This window comes from Dunckerocampus dactyliophorus, chromosome 8 (assembly GCF_027744805.1).
Source record: "Dunckerocampus dactyliophorus isolate RoL2022-P2 chromosome 8, RoL_Ddac_1.1, whole genome shotgun sequence".
NCBI lineage: Eukaryota > Metazoa > Chordata > Actinopteri > Syngnathiformes > Syngnathidae > Dunckerocampus > Dunckerocampus dactyliophorus.
The window spans coordinates 24,015,331-24,038,596 of record NC_072826.1 but is presented as its reverse complement, the minus strand read 5'-3'; positions in this window follow the sequence as shown (position 1 = coordinate 24,038,596).

The window sequence follows — 23,266 nt, the reverse complement described above, 5'->3', positions numbered from 1 at the left end:
TGAGCCTGTAGCACCTTCTGCTAGCTTGCAGTGACTAAATCTAAGAGTTATTGCTGAAAAACTCCTTTCAGACAGAATAGAGTGCATTTATGAACATAGGCCAAAACTGCCCAACATATGCACCAAACACCTAAAAAGTGCTTTAAACACCTGCTGAGGCCAAATGAATCACTTTTTTCATTTTGCCTGTAACTGTCCAACAATACATCCTAGCAGCACCAAACCACATTCCCCTTGCAGGGGGTAAGACGCTACACCACATACATGAGATTTGAGCCTGTAGCACCTTCTGCTAGCTTGCAGTGACTAAATCTAACAGTTATTGCTGAAAAACTCCTTTCAGACAGAATAGAGTGCATTTATGAACATAGGCCAAAATTGCCCAACAATGAACCACATATGCACCAAACCACCTTAAAAGTGCTTTAAACACCTGCTGAGGCCAAATGAATCACTTTTTTCATTTTGCCTGTAACTGTCCAACAATACATCCTAGCAGCACCAAACCACATTCCCCTTGCAGGGGGTAAGAAGGTACACCACATACATGAGATTTGAGACTGTAGCACCTTCTGCTAGCTTGCAGTGACTAAATCTAAGAGTTATTGCTGAAAAACTCCTTTCAGACAGAATAGAGTGCATTTATGAACATAGGCCAAAACTGCCCAACAATGAACCACATATGCACCAAACCACCTTAAAAGTGCTTTAAACACCTGCTGAGGCCAAATGAATCACTTTTTTCATTTTGCCTGTAACTGTCCAACAATACATCCTAGCAGCACCAAACCACATTCCCCTTGCAGGGGGTAAGAAGGTACACCACATACATGAGATTTGAGCCTGTAGCACCTTCTGCTAGCTTGCAGTGACTAAATCTAACAGTTATTGCTGAAAAACTCCTTTCAGACAGAATAGAGTGCATTTATGAACATGGGCCAAAACTGCCCAACAATGAACCACATATGCACCAAACCACCTAAAAAGTGCTTTAAACACCTGCTGAGGCCAAATGAATCACTTTTTTCATTTTGCCTGTAACTGTCCAACAATACATCCTAGCAGCACCAAACCACATTCCCCTTGCAGGGGGTAAGAAGCTACACCACATATATGAGATTTAAGGTTATAGTGTCTTCTGCTAGCCTGCAGTGACTAAAGCTAACAGTTATTGCTGAAAAACTCCTTTCAGACAGAATAGAGTGCATTTATGAACATAGGCCAAAACTGCCCAACATATGCACCAAACACCTAAAAAGTGCTTTAAACACCTGCTGAGGCCAAATGAATCACTTTTTTCATTTTGCCTGTAACTGTCCAACAATACATCCTAGCAGCACCAAACCACATTCCCCTTGCAGGGGGTAAGAAGGTACACCACATACATGAGATTTGAGCCTGTAGCACCTTCTGCTAGCTTGCAGTGACTAAATCTAACAGTTATTGCTGAAAAACTCCTTTCAGACAGAATAGAGTGCATTTATGAACATGGGCCAAAACTGCCCAACAATGAACCACATATGCACCAAACCACCTAAAAAGTGCTTTAAACACCTGCTGAGGCCAAATGAATCACTTTTTTCATTTTGCCTGTAACTGTCCAACAATACATCCTAGCAGCACTAAACCACATTCCCCTTGCAGGGGGTAAGAAGCTACACCACATATATGAGATTTAAGGTTATAGTGTCTTCTGCTAGCCTGCAGTGACTAAAGCTAACAGTTATTGCTGAAAAACTCCTTTCAGACAGAATAGAGTGCATTTATGAACATAGGCCAAAACTGCCCAACATATGCACCAAACACCTAAAAAGTGCTTTAAACACCTGCTGAGGCCAAATGAATCACTTTTTTCATTTTGCCTGTAACTGTCCAACAATACATCCTAGCAGCACCAAACCACATTCCCCTTGCAGGGGGTAAGAAGCTACACCACATACATGAGATTTGAGGTTATAGTGTCTTCTGTTAGCTTGCAGTGACTAAATCTAACAGTTATTGCTGAAAAACTCCTTTCAGACAGAATAGAGTGCATTTATGAACATAGGCCAAAACTGCCCAACATATGCACCAAACTTCTAAAAAGTGCTTTAAACACCTGCTGAGGCCAAATGAATCACTTTTTTCATTTTGCCTGTAACTGTCCAACAATACATCCTAGCAGCACCAAACCACATTCCCCTTGCAGGGGGTAAGAAGCTACACCACATACATGAGATTTAAGGTTATAGTGTCTTCTGCTAGCTTGCAGTGACTAAATCTAAGAGTTATTGCTGAAAAACTCCTTTCAGACAGAATAGAGTGCATTTATGAACATAGGCCAAAACTGCCCAACAATGAACCACATATGCACCAAACCACGTAAAAAGTGCTTTAAACACCTGCTGAGGCCAAATGAATCACTTTTTTCATTTTGCCTGTAACTGTCCAACAATACATCCTAGCAGCACCAAACCACATTCCCCTTGCAGGGGGTAAGAAGCTACACCACATACATGAGATTTGAGGTTATAGTGTCTTCTGTTAGCTTGCAGTGACTAAATCTAACAGTTATTGCTGAAAAACTCCTTTCAGACAGAATAGAGTGCATTTATGAACATGCGCCAAAACTGCCCAACAATGAACCACATATGCACCAAACCACCTAGAAAGTGCTGCTGAGGCCAAATGAATCACTTTTTTCATTTTGCCTGTAACTGTCCAACAACACATCCTAGCAGCACCAAACCACATTCCCCTTGCAGGGGGTAAGAAGCTACACCACATACATGAGATTTGAGGTTATAGTGTCTTCTGCTAGCTTGCAGTGACTAAATCTAACACTTATTGCTGAAAAACTCCTTTCAGACAGAATAGAGTGCATTTATGAACATAGGCCAAAACTGCCCAACAGTGAACCACATATGCACCAAACCACCTAAATAGTGCTTTAAACACCTTCTCAGTGAATGAGTTACTTTTTCTCATTTTGCTTAGAACTGCACAGCAATTCACACTCAGTGGGGTACTTTTTCACTTTGCTGGGCTTTGTCGCCATCTTTTGGTCTTTCTGTGTACCCACAGTTTTAAAGTAATTATTCTGCTCACTGCACTTTTTCAAAACCTCCCAATCTCTGTGCAGCGCCAGAGCACGCCAGATGCACCTCACTTTCAAAACCAATTAGTGTAAATAAATATTAATTATTGAACATAATTATTGAACAATAAACCACATATGCACCAAACCACCTAAAAAGTGCTTTAAACACCTGCTGAGGCCAAATGAATCACTTTTTTCATTTTGCCTGTAACTGTCCAACAATACATCCGAGCAGCACCAAACCACATTCCCCTTGCAGGGGGTAAGAAGCTACACCACATACATGAGATTTGAGCCTGTAGCACCTTCTGCTAGCTTGCAGTGACTAAATCTAACAGTTATTGCTGAAAAACTCCTTTCAGACAGAATAGAGTGCATTTATGAACATAGGCCAAAACTGCCCAACAATGAACCACATATGCACCAAACCACCTAAAAAGTGCTTTAAACACCTGCTGAGGCCAAATGAATCACTTTTTTCATTTTGCCTGTAACTGTCCAACAATACATCCTAGCAGCACCAAACCACATTCCCCTTGCAGGGGGTAAGAAGATACACCACATACATGAGATTTGAGCCTGTAGCACCTTCTGCTAGCTTGCAGTGACTAAATCTAACAGTTATTGCTGAAAAACTCCTTTCAGACAGAATAGAGTGCATTTATGAACATAGGCCAAAACTGCCCAACATATGCACCAAACACCTAAAAAGTGCTTTAAACACCTGCTGAGGCCAAATGAATCACTTTTTTCATTTTGCCAGTAACTGTCCAACAATACATCCTAGCCAAACCACATTCCCCTTGCAGGGGGTAAGAAGCTACACCACATACATGAGATTTAAGGTTATAGTGTCTTCTGCTAGCTTGCAGTGACTAAATCTAACAGTTATTGCTGAAAAATTCCTTTCAGACAGAATAGAGTGCATTTATGAACATGGGCCAAAACTGCCCAACAATGAACCACATATGCACCAAACCACCTAAAAAGTGCTTTAAACACCTGCTGAGGCCAAATGAATCACTTTTTTCATTTTGCCTGTAACTGTCCAACAATACATCCTAGCAGCACCAAACCACATTCCCCTTGCAGGGGGTAAGAAGATACACCACATACATGAGATTTGAGCCTGTAGCACCTTCTGCTAGCTTGCAGTGACTAAATCTAACAGTTATTGCTGAAAAACTCCTTTCAGACAGAATAGAGTGCATTTATGAACATAGGCCAAAACTGCCCAACATATGCACCAAACACCTAAAAAGTGCTTTAAACACCTGCTGAGGCCAAATGAATCACTTTTTTCATTTTGCCTGTAACTGTCCAACAATACATCCTAGCAGCACCAAACCACAGTCCCCTTGCAGGGGGTAAGAAGCTACACCACATACATGAGATTTGAGGTTATAGTGTCTTCTGCCTGTAACTGTCCAACAACACATCCTAGCAGCACCAAACCACATTCCCCTTGCAGGGGGTAAGAAGATACACCACATATATGAGATTTAAGGTTATAGTGTCTTCTGCTAGCTTGCAGTGACTAAATCTAACAGTTATTGCTGAAAAACTCCTTTCAGACAGAATAGAGTACATTTATGAACATGGGCCAAAACTGCCCAACATATGCACCAAACACCTAAAAAGTGCTTTAAACACCTGCTGAGGCCAAATGAATCACTTTTTTCATTTTGCCTGTAACTGTCCAACAATACATCCTAGCAGCACCAAACCACATTCCCCTTGCAGGGGGTAAGAAGCTACACCACATACATGAGATTTGAGGTTATAGTGTCTTCTGTTAGCTTGCAGTGACTAAATCTAACAGTTATTGCTGAAAAACTCCTTTCAGACAGAATAGAGTGCATTTATGAACATAGGCCAAAACTGCCCAACATATGCACCAAACACCTAAAAAGTGCTTTAAACACCTGCTGAGGCCAAATGAATCACTTTTTTCATTTTGCCAGTAACTGTCCAACAATACATCCTAGCCAAACCACATTCCCCTTGCAGGGGGTAAGAAGCTACACCACATACATGAGATTTAAGGTTATAGTGTCTTCTGCTAGCTTGCAGTGACTAAATCTAACAGTTATTGCTGAAAAATTCCTTTCAGACAGAATAGAGTGCATTTATGAACATGGGCCAAAACTGCCCAACAATGAACCACATATGCACCAAACCACCTAAAAAGTGCTTTAAACACCTGCTGAGGCCAAATGAATCACTTTTTTCATTTCGCCTGTAACTGTCCAACAATACATCCTAGCAGCACCAAACCACATTCCCCTTGCAGGGGGTAAGAAGCTACACCACATACATGAGATTTAAGGTTATAGTGTCTTCTGCTAGCTTGCAGTGACTAAATCTAAGAGTTATTGCTGAAAAACTCCTTTCAGACAGAATAGAGTACATTTATGAACATGGGCCAAAACTGCCCAACAATGAACCACATATGCACCAAACCACCTAAAAAGTGCTTTAAACACCTGCTGAGGCCAAATGAATCACCTTTTTCATTTTGCCTGTAACTGTCCAACAATACATCCTAGCAGCACCAAACCACATTCCCCTTGCAGGGGGTAAGAACTACACCACATACATGAGATTTGAGCCTGTAGCACCTTCTGCTAGCTTGCAGTGACTAAATCTAACAGTTATTGCTGAAAAATTCCTTTCAGACAGAATAGAGTACATTTATGAACATGGGCCAAAACTGCCCAACATATGCACCAAACACCTAAAAAGTGCTTTAAACACCTGCTGAGGCCAAATGAATCACTTTTTTCATTTTGCTTGTAACTGTCCAACAATACATCCTAGCAGCACCAAACCACATTCCCCTTGCAGGGGGTAAGAAGGTACACCACATACATGAGATTTGAGCCTATAGCACCTTCTGCGGGCTTGCAGTGACTAAATCTAACACTTATTGCTGAAAAACGCGTTTCAGACCGAATAGAGTGCATTTATGAACATGGGCCAAAAATGCCTAACAATGAACCACATATGCACCAAACCACCTAAAAAGTGCTTTAAACACCTGCTGAGGCCAAATGAATCACTTTTTTCATTTTGCCTGTAACTGTCCAACAATACATCCTAGCAGCACCAAACCACATTCCCCTTGCAGGGGGTAACAAGGTACACCACATACATGAGATTTGAGGTTATAGTGTCTTCTGCTAGCTTGCAGTGACTAAATCTAACACTTATTGCTGAAAAACTCCTTTCAGACAGAATAGAGTGCATTTATGAACATAGGCCAAAACTGCCCAACAATGAACCACATATGCACCAAACCACCTAAAAAGTGCTTTAAACACCTCCTGAGGCCAAATGATTCACTTTTTTCATTTTGCCTGTAACTGTCCAACAATACATCCTAGCAGCACCAAACCACATTCCCCTTGCAGGGGGTAAGAAGCTACACCACATACATGAGATTTGAGCCTGTAGCACCTTCTGCTAGCTTGCAGTGACTAAATCTAACAGTTATTGCTGAAAAACTCCTTTCAGACAGAATAGAGTGCATTTATGAACATAGGCCAAAACTGCTCAACAATGAACCACATATGCACCAAACCACCTAGAAAGTGCTTTAAACACCTGCTGAGGCCAAATGAATCACTTTTTTCATTTTGCCTGTAACTGTCCAACAATACATCCTAGCAGCACCAAACCACATTCCCCTTGCAGGGGGTAAGAAGCTACACCACATACATGAGATTTGAGGTTATAGTGTCTTCTGCTAGCTTGCAGTGACTAAATCTAACACTTATTGCTGAAAAACTCCTTTCAGACAGAATAGAGTGCATTTATGAACATAGGCCAAAACTGCCCAACAATGAACCACATATGCACCAAACCACCTAGAAAGTGCTTTAAACACCTGCTGAGGCCAAATGAATCACTTTTTTCATTTTGCCTGTAACTGTCCAACAATACATCCTAGCAGCACCAAACCACAGTCCCCTTGCAGGGGGTAAGAAGCTACACCACATACATGAGATTTGAGGTGATAGTGTCTTCTGCTAGCTTGCAGTGACTAAACCTAACAGTTATTGCTGAAAAATTCCTTTCAGACAGAATAGAGTGCATTTATGAACATAGGGCAAAACTGCCCAACAATGAACCACATATGCACCAAACCACCTAGAAAGTGCTGCTGAGGCCAAATGAATCACTTTTTTCATTTTGCCTGTAACTGTCCAACAATACATCCTAGCAGCACCAAACCACATTCCCCTTGCAGGGGGTAAGAAGCTACACCACATACATGAGATTTGAGGTTATAGTGTCTTCTGCTAGCTTGCAGTGACTAAATCTAACACTTATTGCTGAAAAACTCCTTTCAGACAGAATAGAGTGCATTTATGAACATAGGCCAAAACTGCCCAACAATGAACCACATATGCACCAAACCACCTAAAAAGTGCTTTAAACACCTACTGAGGCCAAATGATTCACTTTTTTCATTTTGCCTGTAACTGTCCAACAACACATCCTAGCAGCACCAAACCACATTCCCCTTGCAGGGGGTAAGAAGATACACCACATACATGAGATTTGAGCCTGTAGCACCTTCTGCTAGCTTGCAGTGACTAAATCTAACAGTTATTGCTGAAAAACTCCTTTCAGACAGAATAGAGTGCATTTATGAACATAGGCCAAAACTGCCCAACAGTGAACCACATATGCACCAAACCACCTAAATAGTGCTTTAAACACCTGCTCAGGCCGAATGAGGCACTTTTTCTCTCTTTGCCCAGCAATACATCCCCATTCACCACATTCTGCAAACAAGATGGCTATGCCTTGTTTATTTCCTTTCAGACAGATAAAGTGAGACAAATAAGTGAGTCTTTTAAGAAGGGATGAAAGGACAGCATTGTTTGTGCACGAAAGTGGTGTTGTAGTGTAGTGTAGATGTTTAGAGATGGTTTCTCTACCTTACCTTTGGAGAAGCAATCTCAGTTAACGTTTGTGGGGGGGTAGGCATACACACACAGCAGTGCAGCAAGGGAGCCTTGTGAAGAGCAATGCAAGGTAATGTCGTGGAAATTAGGAGGAAAAAAGATAATTGCAAAACCAAAATCAATTAAATAAAAATCTGTGTCCAGGACACATATTATATAAACGGCCGCGAGGTGGCAGAAATGCATTTGATAAGACGGCATGGGTCTTTTCTATGTATTAACGCACCCTCCAGCAAGGAAAAAGTGTGAGAGGATGGAGGAGTGTAGCACACAGAAGGCATTGTAGGGAAATTTTAACGCATGCACACGCATACACAAACGTCCATGGTGTTATATTTTGATGTAAGCAACCCTTTTTTGTGTTTATGTTCTTGTGCAGTTAAAACATTTGAGCTGTCACATAAGCAAAAAATGTGTATCAATGTGAAAGTTATGCTTTTTACAAAAAGCTGTTTTTCTCTCTTTTCCTATTGCTGATTACTCATGAAAAAGGTAGAAACAAACTTTTTTGTTCTGACGTTGTCTGACGTTGCCCATGCAACTGATCTTTCTTTTGGTAGGTTCCATGTTCATATAGCCATAGAACACAATATTCTTTGTGCTTTGAAAAACGAGTCAAAATCATCTAAAATGAACTCTGAAACTGAAAAATGGCTGGGATAAGACATACTTGTTTCCCCGGTCATCTCCCGGACTTTGTCGCCATCTTGTGGGCTTTCACCGTAACTACAGTTGTCCATGCAGCACCAAACCACATTTCCCTTGCAGGCAAATGTGTTGTACTCATGACAAGCTTTCCAATGCCTCTGGGCTGCGCCAGAACATTTCAAGGGAGGCATACACCCAACTTGCAAAACAACTGATTTAAAAAAAAAGTTTAAAAGCCAATTTCTGGAACCATGATGCACATTAAACTGCATACAAACTGTACATATGGCATCTGTGACCTTTGGTGTACTTTGTTTGACAAATTACATGATCATTGCGTTTAAGTTGAAGTTATAAACAAAAACTGATTTGTATTTACTATATTTTATTTTTTATTGATCATTTATATGAGCCCAAACCAAACAACACAACATCCATTCATCTTCTACGCCGCTTATCCTCACTAGGGTTGCGGGTATGCTGTTTGGGCGAGAGGCGGGGTACACTCTGGACTGGACACTCTGCCAATCGCATTCACACTCACATACCTACGGACAATTTAGAGTTAACCTAACATGCATGTTTTTGGAATGTGCGAGGAACCCAGATAAAACCCACGCACAGGGAGAACATGCAAACTCCACACGGAGATGCCAACGGAGATTAGAACCCAAATCTTCCCGATCTCCTGACTGTGTGGCCAACATGCTAACCACTAGGCCAACACAACATTCATCAGTAAAAACAAACCTGTCCGACAACAGTCTAAACCCAGCTCCAGTTCCCTATTATTGGATGAACAATCCAACGCTTGGTGAATTCTGCTTCACAAGATCGGAAGGGTCATCAAAGGTGATGAGCGCTTGGCCCCAATCCTACCTTTAATGGTGTTTTGTCCTCAGCTCTTCCACCTTGGGTTTGCCTTGGATAAACACACGTTGACAGCATCTAGAAGGGGAAATGAAATGGATGTTATGACTAAAAAAACTGCTTTACACAAAGACCATTTTTTCATGAATGCAATTATGTCATCTTAATATGGCATAATAATGCGAGTACACCCTATCAAAAGCAGTAAACTTTAATTTCTCAAGTTAACATTGTAGTAAACGCGCCAAAGATACTTTAACTCCTCCACCTGGGGCAGGACCTCACCTAACCCGGAGGGTGCAATCCAACATTTCTGACTGAGAACCATGGCCTCGGATTGGGAGGTGCTGAGTCTCATGCCAGACATTTCACACTCTTCTGCAAACCACCCCAGTAAATGCTGAAGGTCACAGCCTGATGATGCCATAGGACCACATCGTCTGCAAACAGCAGAGACGAGATCCTAAGGCCCCCGAACCGGATTCCCTCGCCGCCTTCGCTGCGCCTACAAAGTCTGTCGATGAAAATTATGAACAGAATAGGTGACAAAGGGCAGCCGAAGCGGAAGGCAGCGTTCACCGGAAACAGGCTCGACTTACAGCAGTAAGTCTGAACCAGGCTTCTGCTTTGGTTGTACAAGGACCGAATGGCACGTAGTAGCGCACCACCAATCCCGAACTCCCGGAACACCCCCCACAGGACACCGCAAGGGACATTTTCCAAGTCCACAAAGCACATGTAGAATGGTTGGTCAAACTCCCATGTACCCTCCAGTATCCTTGCTAGGGGGTAGAGCTGGTCCAGTGTTCTGCGACTGGGACGAAAACCACATTGCACCTCCTATAGCCAAGGTTTAACGGTCGTACCCTCCAGCACCGTGTCATAGACTTTCCCAGGGAGGTTGAGGAGTGTGATCCCCCTTGAGTTGGAACACACCCTCCGGTCACCCTTCTTGAAAAGGGGGACCACCACCCCAGTCTGCCAATCCAGAGGTATTGTTCCAAACTTCTTAGTTTGCGTCATAAGATTTGTGCGACATGGTATCGTGTTTCAAACCTTATTTAACAACAGAACATGAAGTCATTGACTAAGGGTGTTGGTTTCATTTGGTGCAGTAGATGCACATGTGCAAGCCTTACAACATGAACCAGTCTTCATTTGATCTTTTAAATGCTGCTTGCATTGACAATCAACATCACAGCAACAGCAGCAGTGATCGTAATTTCTACTCGTTTTGAGGCAGTGAATGAACAGAAGTGAAGTCCACTTGCTATGAGCAACAGCTGAAGGATGCAGTAATAAAAATGTCATTCCTTGACAGCTGACCACCGACACGCAAGTTGAAACTGAAAGTGCAAATGTGTACGTAGAGCGCAGTGAACCATACAAGTGGCTCATAAATGCAAAACAAGTATTTTTTGGCAGCCCTCTCGGGGGCACTCGCGGCATATTTTTGATTAATAATCACTGACAAACCTGCACACAGTGCATTTTCTGTGTAAAAACAACTAGTTTCCTTTATGACAAAAAAATCATTTAAAATAAATCAACCTTTTTATAAATTATATTTATAGGGTCTCTGAATTGATTCAACAATGTTGCTTTAATATGTTATCTATTGTTTGTAATTATGTTCTACCTTTAATAGTGTTTTGTCCTCAGTCCTGAGCCCATCTTGGGTTGGCCTTGGATTAAACGCATGTTGACAGCATTCTAGAAGGGGAATCTTTTCCCCTTCTAAAAAATTGTAGATCTGTGACATTTTCATGAAAATCATATGTAGGCATCCAGCTAGAGGGTGGATGATTAAGAAGAAGTAATACAGTATGTCCTGGAAACAGGTTTGTGCTACCCTGTTCATGTGAGGCATGATGCCTTCCAAACAAACCAAGCTCCCTTAAAAAGTGTCTGAGCTCTTTAAGAAAGTTAATTCATGTTGGGAGATTCAGTATTCCTGTGAACATTTAGTATTTAATACAAACTATAGCACTTATGTGTAAAAACGCCCAAAAAAACCATGAAAATTGTTCAGCCCTTTTTGTAAATTCTATAATTCTATTTAAACAGTAGTTGCAAAAAACCCAACAAAACAAAACATATCACAGTCATTATTTTTTATCAACTATTGAAAGTTTAATGCATTTGTAAAATAAATATATCATGCAATGGACCTGAACGATTTCAAGTGCAATAGTAGAGTTTTTATTGTTTTACAGCAGCGTTTCTCCGTTATTTTCTGTCATGCCGCCACTAGGGGACAGAATTGCCCCCCTTCCCGACCACGTGTGGAATGGCTGAGCACTTTGGGCGCTCCCTGGTGGCCAATTAAGAGCTTATCACTTCTTAAGAGCTGCTATGATGGAAAATTACTTTCTTTAAGCATGATAGATTATGTTTTATGTATCTCTCCGCTTCTGGAAAGTGTTTTCCTTTCATTCATCTAAAATAAAATAAAATCTAAAATAATCTAATCTAAAATGTGTATCAACCAACCCTGCAAAAACTGCATAACTTTTACTTTTGAGTACATTCTAAATCACCCACAGTCCTTTACGTATCCTGAGCAGAAGACATAACTAGTAATATTACTTAATATTACTTACTAGTAATATTACGTAACATTTCATCACAGGAGCAGTACTTGTACTTGTATATATCATATATTAATGTTAATTAATATATGTATCATTTCAATACTCTTTCAACCTCTGATACTCCTACACAATACCGTGTATCTTTTTACTTCATCAGCATCATCATTTTGCGTGTGAGAAAACATACCTTTATGGTAGGAAAGTCAAGTCCGCCTGACTGTCACACGCCTGCTTGTTCTGCTCTATTAACAACTGCGTAGTTAGTTCATGATGGCGTCGTGTTGCATTCAAGTAAGTTGGTTACGTTGAGTTGTAACTATATCAACTTTTTATACTGTATTTAGCTTCTTTATATTTATTTATTTATCAATATTATTTATCAATATTTATCAATATATATACATATATATTATATACAAGCCATTCATATACAACTAATAATAGTATTGACTGAGTCTGAGGCATGCCAGAGGCAGAGGAGCTTTTTACAAAATGGCAAATTTTGACTGTACTTGTGTGAGTAGGTGTGTTCTACTTGTTAAATGTAGTTTTGTAAGCTTTGCAACCATTGTACTTTACATTTTAACTGTCATAGAAGTGGAAAAAGAAATTTACCACTTTGACAATATGCACCCAAATTGAGCTGAAAACCCAATGGTTTAAGGGAGCTGCAGGTGATAGACCAGCTATTGCAACAGTATTTGGTGTTTGTCAGACCACCCCCCTTGCCACCTCCCACGTGTAGCTTGGTGAGTTTGGCTGGCATTTCACTGATTTGCTCATAAAGTGACAAATTGAACTGTAAACACAATGGAAGTCTGTAGAAGTAGAAGTATACTTATTAGAATGGGATTAGAACGTATGGAAAAAATAACAGATTAATACAGTCGACCCTCGCAATATCGCAATTTCATTATTGCTCCCTCACAACATTGTGGTTTTTCACAAACTAATTAATTAATAAATGCTGGCTGTTTTGTGGAAGACTATGGTCTATTATTAGTCAAAACATATTGAAATGCAAGTGATATGTAGTATTCTGCTCACTGCCTAGTGAGCAGAATACTACATATCACTTTTGTGGCAGTAATGACACAAAACATTAGCTGTGTCCCATTTCGGAGTATACATCCTTCAAGGAGCCAACCTATGCGGTCCACGAAAGCTGCATCCTTATGAGAATCCTCCAGGCTCAGCTAGAGCGATCTGTGATCTGGGACGGTCTAGTCTTTGGACCACTTCCCGGTTGTGCCAAATTGTCAAACATAATTTTAAAAAATTAATGCTAAGGTGTTCACCATTATGAAAAACTCTTGCTTCTTGCGATATGAAGTCCACAAAGTAGAAAAAATAAGATGCACAGACCTAAAAAAAAGCATGAAATAATGCAGCCAAAGTTGTTGTTTTATATTTATTTTGGAATTATGTGTTGCTGGAAAAAGAAGAGCAGCCATCTGTCAGCAGATTGATCTCAGAGAGAAAACTTGTATTTTTAACCATAATAATATCATTAACTATTTTATTACTTTTAGGTAGTTTTTTATAATTGCCTTTAAATATAGATTTTAGCATTAAAGGAAAACTTCACTTTTTGGGGCATTTTGCCCATCATACACATATGAAACATGAACACATGTTTCTTTCCCTTTTCTGTGTGTTCTAAAGACGGAAAATGAGTTAGCATGAGCGAGCTAACAATGGACGTCATGGGACACACCTATTTTGACAATAAAGCCGTCAAACCCCTCAAAAAAACGCCAACAATGTTCCAGCAATATTGTGCAGCTAACACAAACAACTATTATTTATCTGGCAGAGTAACAACGCCTCGCCAGTCTCAGCATCACTCACAACACCTTAAGCTACTGCCAATACATCAGTGGTCCATTTTGTCCAGTAATTGAGAAATGGATGTAGCTTAGCTAACTTTTCTAATGAGATGTCAGCACAGCACATGCTGCTACAAAGTCTTCACCAAACTGCGCTTGTGATTAAGGAAGATGTAGTGACAAATGTCACTTCAATCGTGTTATTAATGTAAGATATTTTAATGACACCCATATTTTGGTTACACAATTAGACAAATGTGACAAAGAGCGCTCTTATTTTGAAGGCCAGAATGTGTGTTGAGAATGGCGATTGATGGTTGATAAGCGCTGGGTGCAAGAATAAACGTGCCTCTTGTCTTTTTTCACTGTACAAGTCCCAAGTCAAGATGAACCAGCATATGTAAACAGGAAAGGCTTCCACAGCATCAATGTGCAGGCAGTGTGCGATCACGAAGGTAAACATTTCCTAGTACAGCGGTTTTCCTTGGTGTACTGTATATAAAAATCTAATTCTCCCAGTGAATTAATCCTGCTTTATCCATGTTGTCAGAATCTTTTGTAAAGTTGGGAAAATAACATATTTAATAAATTTATTCAATAACCAAGACATGACTGAGATATATTTGGACATTTCAATGATCCTACATGATGAAGTCAAAAACAAATATTGGAAATCAATAAACATATGTATGAAGCGCCCGTAAAATGTCTACTTACTCCTTGTCCATGGTAACTTGACTAAAATTGGATTCAGTTAGATATAAAAATATGCTGTAAAGTTTGTACTTATTTTCTCTGTTCACTGGATTATTGAATACCATTTAAAGTTTGTTCAAAGAGAGATTATGCATTTAATATACATATACTCTGTGTAAACGTCCATCTATCCATTTTCTATGCTGCTTCTCCTAATTAGGGTCGCGGGGGCATGCTGGAGCCTATTCCAGCTGACTTTGGGCGACAGGCGGGGTACACTCTGGACTAGTCGCCAGCCAATGGCAGGGCACATATAGACAACCAACCATTCACACTCACATTCATACCTATGGACAATTTAGAGTCGCCAATTAACCAACATGCATGTTTTTGGGGTCTTTTTTTTTTTTTTTCAAACCATCATTATCAAAATTGTAGGTGTGCCCCTTCTCTGTATTCAATCTTAAGTACAAAACAGAGAGAAAATGCAATGCACTGCATTTTCTGACAAAGTGACAATTCGCACTCAAAATGAGCTGAAAACCCAATGGCGGCCATATCATTAGGAACACTCCGCCAGTTTAAGAAGCCGCAGGAGATGGAACAGCTATTGCAACTTTATTTGGTTTTAGTCTGTGTCCCCCTTCGACGCTGCCCCTCCTGAATTGCACTTCATTTGCTGACAAAGTGACAATTCACACCGAAAATGTGCTTCCATAACATTAGGAACACTCAGCAAGTTTAAGAAGGTCGCTATTGGACCAGCTATGGACCAGCTATTGCAACTTTATTTGGTTTTAGTCTGAACACCCCTTTGGTGACCCCCCACAGTCCCTCGTGAATTGCACTGATTTGCTGACAAAGTGACAATTCGCACCTAAAATGTGCTGAAAACTTCCATAACATTTGGAACACTCAGCAAGTTTAAGAAGGTCGCAGGAGATGGACCAGCTATTGCAACTTTTATTCGGTTTTAGTCTGTGTCCCCCTTCGACGCTGCCCCCACCTGACTTGCACTGCATTTGCTGAAAAAGTGACAATTCGCACCGAAAATCTACTGAAAACCATATGGCGGCCATATCATTAGGAACACTCAGCAAGTTTAAGAAGGTCGCAGGAGATGGACCAGCTATTGCAACTTTATTCGGTTTTAGTCTGTGTCCCCCTTCGACTCTGCCCCCACCTGAATTGCTGACAAAGTGACAATTCGCACCGAAAATGTGCTGAAAACCATATGATGGCCATATCATTAGGGACACTAAGCCAGTTTAAGAAGGAGATGGACCAGCTATTGAATCGCTGGTCCATTTGCTGTCAAAGTGACAGCATTGAATCCATGCTCGTCCATCTCCTGCGACTGTCACATTTTGCTTGTCGCTCTGCTGCCGCCTGTCTGTCACTTGTCTGCAGTGCACCCCAGCCGATGAAGGGGGACACCGGAGCATACCTTCAGACAACTACTCATGTGCAAGGCAGCAGCAGCAATCCAGTTCCAGATTGTACTCCCTGATCACCTGTCCTTTCAGTCCGGCTCCTTACCTTTTGCCCTGCTTTCTGGCCCTGTGTATTATTCGGTATCTTGTCTGCTCCTCGCTAAGGTTAATTTACTGTCTAGCTTTGCCTACAGTGTTTTTGTTTCTATTCCTAGTTTTTTCCTGTCAGCCTTTTGCTGTCAGTGTTTTTTGTTAGTATTACCCGTTGTAGATTTTCTTGTGTTGTACCTTTTGTTGGATTAAACCTTTTGTTTTACAAATTTTTGCCTTTTCTTTCTGCGTTGGGATCCAGACCCTTCGTCGTGGCTCGCGCCACCCTTGACAGAACAATCTGGCCAGAATGGATCCCGCAGAGATGGAACATTTTCACACCGCTCTGTCACGTCAAGGACACTTAGTCGGGAGTCACGAGAAATCCCTCCGTGAAATTATGTAAGCCATCTCCGCCCTGTCCACGAACATGGAGTCATTGGATTCCCTCGTTCGCCGATTAGACACTCAGAACGCCGCTCCCGTGCCCACGCCTGTTTCTCATCAATATCGGCAGCTCAATATCCCACACTCTCCTCGCTTCTCGGGAGAGTCGGACTCATGCAACCAGTTTCTACATCAGTGTTCCCTTGTATTCGACCAACAGCCCACTACCTATTACTCAGACCAGTCGAAGGTAGCTTTTATCATGAGTTTACTCTCCGGGAGAGCCGCTACATGGGCCATGGCCGTGAGCACGTCCATGCCCGCTATCCTCACCTTTTTAGTGGAAATTAAAAAGGTTTTTCACCACGCCGTTCGCGGGATGGAAGCAGCTAGCCGGCTGCTGGATATCAAGCAGAGAGGGCGCTTGGTCGCGGATTTTCTATAGACTTCCGAGTGCTCGCTGCCGAGAGCAGATATCCTGACACCGTCCTCCGCAATATCTTCCGCAAAGCGGTCAACCCCCGCATTAAGGACGAGCTGGTGTCCAAGGACGACACCACTTCCCTAGAGAGTCTCATAAACTTAGCCATTTGCCTTGATAAGCGCATGAGGGGAAGAGCGAGAGAGTACGTGGAAGTACGTGGTTACTACGGCCGGACGTCGAGTTCTCAACTGGTATCGCACCCACCAAAGGAGAGACGCGCCGCTGGACCCATGGACGACGAAGCGACGTCCCAGGAGGTGCCTATGCAGCTAGGAGGACGCCGCAAGTTGTGGTCCACCCCCCTCAGCCAGCATGTCCTGGCTAAGTTCATGGTCTGTGAGGTCCCTCCCATGCTCCTGAGAAAGTACCTGATGTCGGAGAACAGCCGAGTCAGTCCCCACAATTCTATAGAATTATATAGATGATGGTGAGTATTGAACCTGAGGCACCTCGGAGGGCTGCCAATCAGTTAGAGCGCTGAGGTGTTTGTACCTAAAAATGGTGTTATTTTATCAGCATACATTTGGTCATGATCATAAAATATAGCGGGTCGATGGGTGGCAGGTAAGGAGCACAAGAGCAGATCCAAGGTTTCCACACGTTGAACATAGTAAATATGCCTTTATTTGACGCATGTGTTTCAGGATAAAGCTCCACCCAATAAATGTCCGCCATCTGTGCTGATGGAAGTGCTTTCACAGCCACTGTCCCCCTCTTGTGCTGTCATTGCAATCCAGGTATGTGCCGTCAGGAAATTGAATGGCCACTGTAGTGAAGTCCATACTTGTGACACTTTTGCGCTGGTGACTTCTGACATTTACATGACTAACTCTTCGGCCCAGGGGATGGAAGTGCTGGACAAGACATGACTATTTACTGTGACTCTGCCTATGCTGTGGGCGCCGCTGTCCTCAACCTTCTGAATGGCAGCAGACAGGTTTCGTGATGGTTAAAGGTACCCCAATAGCCCACAGACCTTTGATTGAACGTTTAGCTAAAAGTATTCACCTACCTGCTTCATTGGCTATTGCGAAAACTGCAGGACATAGCAAGGCTAACACCCTTCAATCCAGGGGCAGCAGCAGCAGACCAGGCTGCAAAAGCAGGACGACACCACTTCCCCAGACTAAAACCGCCGATTTGCCGCCCTGCCGATTTGATGATGTCTCATCTCATCTCAGCTGCCTGATCACCAGCTGATCACCGTCTTTGGACTTTATTGCGTCCCACCATCGTTCTGCTTCTCCGGAAGAGGTAAGTTTTTGGCGGTCCAAAGGTACCTCTGTCACATCCGACGGGGTGTGGGTGGGCCCCAACAGGCGTCCTGCCCTTCCTATGCGTCAGTTGTCTACCCAGGCTCTTTCCAAGGCTCACGGATTGGCACATGTGGGTCCTCTGGTAATGCTTTCGAATCTAAACAACTGGTGGCGCCCTAATATATGAAAGACCTTATTTGGAATCATTCATCTCTTCATCATCTCTTATTCCACCTGTACGTACTTTAACGTGCGCCCGACTCCAGCTCATTTGGCTACCGCCCTGTGGCCAGGTGTGGAAATTTCTCTGGACTTTACTGACATGTCCTTCTGCGTTCAAGGTAAGCGCTACCTTTTGGTTATTGTAGATGCTTTCACTAAGTGGCTCGAGGTTTACCCCTGCGCCAAGGAGGACGCCACCATTACATCCCGACTCATGGTTTTCCGGCCTGGATTCGCTCTGACAACGGCACACACTTCACTAGTGTGGCCCTTGTCAAAGTGGAAGCCTTTCTCGGCCTTAAACATTCGTTTAGTTCTGTCTATCATCCTCAAAGTCAGGGCCAAGTCGAACGTATGAACCGCTCGTTGAAGGACAAATTGGCTAAGATCACGTCCTCCACTTCCCTTACCTGGCTTCAGGCGCTTCAGGCGCTTCCCATTGCTCTGTTAGCCATTTGCCAGAGTGTTAACACTACAGTAGGTCTGGTTTGTCTCCTTATGAGTTGTGGACTGGAGGTCTCATGCCAGGCCCTAGTTCCTTCCTGATGAAGAAGTTCCTACGCCTTCCCTGGATTCCAAATCCTATTGGAAGCAGTTGCATGCCCTTATTGTGTCTGTTTCTCAACAGGTTCATGACTCCGCTGTTCCTCCCTCTGCAACTCCTCCCTCACCTTTGGTCGCTGACAAGGTCTTCCTGAAGAGGCTCTCCAGGAAGTAGTCGGAACCTAGGTGGACTGGTCCCTTTGTGGTGACTGCTTGTGCTTGTGCAACTGGAGGGCAAAGGACGTAAGTGGCGTAAGTGGTTTCACTTTTCTTTGCTTCGACCTGACACATCTATGTCTTCTTATTGTGGACTGGGTCCAGTCCAAGAGGGGGTGGGGGGTTAATACATTTAGCATATTACATATACCATTCCGTATATGTACTGCGTCTACAGTTACTCATCTACAGACACAAATGATATGATATGATAGCTGTTTTTATTGTTGCTGCAAGTTCTTTTTTCTGCCTCCTGCTGGTTCGTTATGTTATTACTGCTCTTGTTCCACACACCATCACACCCCTGGACATGCAGGTTGTTACTTACCGAATTGACAACAGGACCGATTCGTATTCCCTGGCGGTCCGACGCCGGCGGTCCACAATATCTTCTTGTTCAGATGTCAGCGAGATCATGGTTTATGGTGTTCACGGAATTCATCAGCAACATTCTCGACAAGTACTCACCCTTTGTTCCGCCTGGCCAGTAGGTACAAATTTTGTCATAGACCAATTAACATTACATCAAGAATATCAGGAGTGTACGTCCTCTAGGCGACGGGCCTGGGGATGTTCTCCGGCCAGGTGGGTACATCAGGTCAAGGGGTGGTACAGTATGTACGGCCACTCTAGCGGGGCGTGTAATCAGGGGTGGGATTACAGAGAATCGGGTGTAGGTAGCTGGTCATCATATATTGGAAAAAAGGTACGGCCGATTAGAGCTAATTTCTCAATGAAAGGAGTGTCAAAAAAAAACCTGAAAAACTCCTTTCAGACAGAATAGAGTGCATTTATGAACATGGGCCAAAACTGCCCAACAATGAACCACATATGCACCAAACCACCTAAAAAGTGCTTTAAACACCTGCTGAGGCCAAATGAATCACTTTTTTCATTTTGCCTGTAACTGTCCAACAACACATCCTAGCAGCACCAAACCACATTCCCCTTGCAGGGGGTAAGAAGGTACACCACATACATGAGGGGTTTAATTCATCAACCCCTGGATGCTATAACTTCACTTTATATGCCTATGGGTCCATGTTGCCTATGCCTATGTACCAGTGTTGGCCATTCCGTATATGTACTGCGTCTACAGTTACTCATCTACAGACACAAACTGCTAAAGCCGCGAAGGTTCGGGCAATAAGTGACAGCCAGGATGTGGTTGATGCGTTTACTCTCATCACTGGAGTTACAGGTCATACCAACAATTGGCTTCTCATGGTTGAGCAGGCGGCCAATAACACTTCTTCTGATTGTGTGGTGTGTATGGGTCCCAGGCCCTTGTTAAAAGTTGTTCCCGCAGTATTGGATGACTCCTGCTTTATGTCTGTTATGAATTCTACCTCCATTAAACAATCAAAGTGTCGCACATGGGACGAAGTATATCTTGTGGTCCCATCAACACAGGTAAAGCCTCTATTTGACACAACAGTCTCAGCAAATAATTTAACTTATGTTAACAGCTCTACAGGGAAAAATAATTTGTTAGGAAGGGTGAATGACTCTTTATGTGTTTCAGTCCATCAGGTGTCTTCAACTTTTTCTCCTGTCTCTCGAGCCGATGTGTGGTGGTGGTGCGGAGGAGCAGTACTCTTCGCCTGCTAAAAGCATGACCTGTTTGTGTGCATTGGTTTCTCTCATTCTACCGGTAAGTGTGATTCTGTAGAATCTGCTTCTGTAGATTATTTGATGGATGCGGTCGACTCGGTGGCCCTCCTGCCACCAGCACACACTCGAAGACACCTCCACCACTTGGCTCAGCACGACTGATCCCACTTACATCGACGCCCTTGGGGTTCCTCGTGGTGTCCCGGATGAATACAAACTCATTAACCAAGTGGCTGCTGGATTTGAGTCTATTCTTCCGTAGATCACCGTTAACAAAAATGTTAACCGTATTAATATATTCATTACAACATTCAGCGTTTAGGTAACCATACACAGGCCGGGTTTCAGGCAGTCCATGAACAGTTGAGAGCGACCTCCCTGATGACCTTCCAGAATCGCATTGCTTTCACCCTATTGGCTGAAAAGGGTGAGGTCAGTTCTATGTTTGGTGATTCGTGTTGTACTTTCATTCCTAATAACACAGCTGCTGATGGTAAACTTACCCAAGGACTAGATGGCCTGCGCACCTTAAACCGTAAGATGAAAGATCATTCGGGTGTGAATACTTCCATTTGGGACATGTGGATGGCTTATTTTGGGTGGTACAAGAACCTCATCTCTTCTTTCTTTATTTCTATTGCTGTGTTTGCTACTTTGCTTATGTTGTGTGACTGTTGTTGCATCCCATGTATTAGGGGTTTACTGGAAAAGCTCATTATGCGTGTTTTGGGAGATCCAAAGGGCCAATATCTTCTGGTCCCGGTAAAGGAGGAACCCTCGACAGTGGCCCTGGTGGAGTGAAATAAAACCTTTTGACATGGTTGTGGATGTTTATTGATGCTATTTGCTTTGTTTAGTTGCTGTGGCCTCTTTCGAGGCCAAGAGGGGGAATGAAGAAGTACATTATTTTATTATGTATAATTAACATATATTTACATTATTTAGTTGACTACATTGCTATGTATCATAATTAACATGTTGATTTACATTGCTATGCATTATAGTTAATGCATAGTTACAGTACATCACTTAGTAGTTACTTGGGTACCATAGTTAAGATATTCACGTCCACACATCTTTCCTTGGGTTAAATCTTTAGTCAGAGCAGACGTGCTAGGTCAGCAGTTATATGTCACATGATGTGTTGTTCTCATGAGCCGACAGGTATCAGAAGAAGGGCAACGCTGACCAACAGGATGTTCCAGGCAACCTCTACCGGTTGAGTGCACACAGATGGCAGTTTCCCTACAACGGACATGGCGTTATCAGCATCTGGCAGGCTTCAGAGTCTCACATCGCCCCCTCCCTCCACATTCCATAGACTGGACTGTATTTAGTCACTGCAAGCCAGCAGAAGGTGCTATAGGCTCAAATCTCATGTATGTGGTGTAGCTTCTTACCCCCTGCAAGGGAAATGTGGTTTGGTGCTGCTAGGATGTATTGTTGGACAGTTATAGGCAAAATGAGAAAAAGTAACTCATTCGGCCTGAGCAGGTGTTTAAAGCACTTTTTAGGTGGTTTGGTGCATATGTGGTTCATTGTTGGGCACTTTTGGCCTATGTTCATAAATGTACTCTATTCGCTCTGAAACACGTTTTTAAGCAATAAGTGTTAGATTTAGTCACTGCAAGCTAGCAGAAGGTGCTATAGGCTCAAATCTCATGTATGTGGTGTAGCTTCGCACCCCCTGCATGGTGAATGTCGTTTGGTGCTGCTGGGATGTATTGTTGGACAGTTACAGGCAAAATTAGAAAAAGTAACTAATTCGGCCTGAGCAGGTGCTTAAGCACTTTTTAGGTGGTTTTGTGCATATGTGGTTCATTGTTGGGCAGTTTTGGGCTATGTTCATAAATGCACTCTATTTGGTCTGAAACGCGTTTTGAAGCAATAATTATTTAAAATAAAATAACACTCAGTCTTATAAATCTTTTCGTGAAAAATGTCTGGAAAATGTCACAAGTACAGCATGCTGGACTCCCGCTCAGATTAGCAGGCAGTGATGAAAACTAGAAAGTTCCTAGGCTAAATGCTAAGCTTGAGACACACCAGGTGTGTACTCCTTCCTGTGAATTTGAATATGTATAGGTATTAAACTGGTTCGAGCTTGGGTCAAACAAGGGTACATGGCTGTGAACTAGTAAGCAGCAAATGATCCTCGTGAGAACAAGTGATACTCTCCGAGGATGAGGTCCTCCAACTGACCGCTCCTGCTGTGCCTGAACCTCCTGACCCTGGAGATGCCGACTGCTTAGTTTTGGGACCGTGTAACATACGCACATATAGGTTTTGCTTTTACAGGGCTGCTCTGATTTTGTCAGTATTATTATTG